The sequence below is a fragment of the Macadamia integrifolia genome, chromosome 14 (assembly GCF_013358625.1).
Source record: "Macadamia integrifolia cultivar HAES 741 chromosome 14, SCU_Mint_v3, whole genome shotgun sequence".
In the NCBI taxonomy this organism is placed as follows: Eukaryota; Viridiplantae; Streptophyta; class Magnoliopsida; order Proteales; family Proteaceae; genus Macadamia; species Macadamia integrifolia.
This window is the reverse complement of record NC_056570.1, coordinates 2841333-2842588: the sequence shown is the minus strand read 5'-3', so window position 1 is coordinate 2842588 and position 1256 is coordinate 2841333.

Below are 1256 nucleotides of genomic sequence, written 5' to 3'. Positions count from 1 at the left end.
ATCTACGATTTCTAGATTCTATACTAGCCCTGATCATCTACCCTAAAGGAGACAGTTTGACCGTTTGATTCATTGATCATTCCGCTGCCAGTCCAAGCCCCAAGGTCCAAGGCATGGCTTAAGGTTTTATTTTATTTTTTTCTTTTCTTTTTTTCTTTTTTTTTTTTTTTCTAATAAAAATTGCATAAGGTATCGGTTCTCTGATCGGGATTGGTTTCGAATATAGATAGATACTCCCTGGATTAGGCTCAATTGGACAGATTTACCCTTTTTTTTAAGAAAAAAGAAATTTGTCGTTTTACCCTTGGGCTATACCAATGGATCGGTATCAGATCGATATCAGTTAATATTATTCCAATCCGAGCAAATCAATTGATCCAATCCCAAGAATACAAATCATGGTCCCAAGATTTATATGACACAAAATAGAAAGCAAGATTTTGACTAATAAGAACAACTTTTGTTCAAAACAAATAAAACGAAGGACTGCAAAGATATGTATAAATTATTTGATTGAAAGAAAGTGTGGCTCCAGTAAATCATAATAAATTATTTATGAAGATTAAGCTGATGTATACCAGCGGGCACTTTCCTTTAAACCATAGACGCAGATACTATAGATTTGTAGGCTTCTGGTAATAGTGGTGCACTCTCTTATTACAACCTCTTCGAGTTTTACAAAGTAATGTTCAAACTCACAAGAGTAAACAATGAAAACAATGCATGAAATCCCACACTAGAACTCAAGTTTGTAGGAGAGAAATCTTCAAAACAAAGAAAGAGAGCTTCAGTGAGAAAATATCACTTGAGAATTCATTCTAACTGCCCTGGGATGACTTCTATTTATAGAGGCGAAAACCCCATCAAGGACCCTTTCCAAGAGAGGTGGCTTTATGAAAATAGCCATTAAAACCATTTCGAGTGCGCTTTGGACGACATGTAATGAGACGTGGATAATGTTGAACAAAGTACATTGAGAGCTATTTTAGAAGTTCTGGTAAGGACCAACGTTGGCTCTCAATGACTTGAAACCAGCGTCCTTTGAGGTGCAAACGACGTCGTTTTGGGCTCCATTGATGTCGATCTTGGTCTAAAGAAAAAATAATAGTTTTATATTAAAGCTCCATCCTGCCTCGACACAGTTTGGCTCAGCTCATGAAAAGTATCCTGTAACAACCTGAACATGAGTGAGGAGAGATATCTCTCTCTAAGGAGCCCCTTACCTTTAGAATCTCATTCTTTCATATTAACCTCTT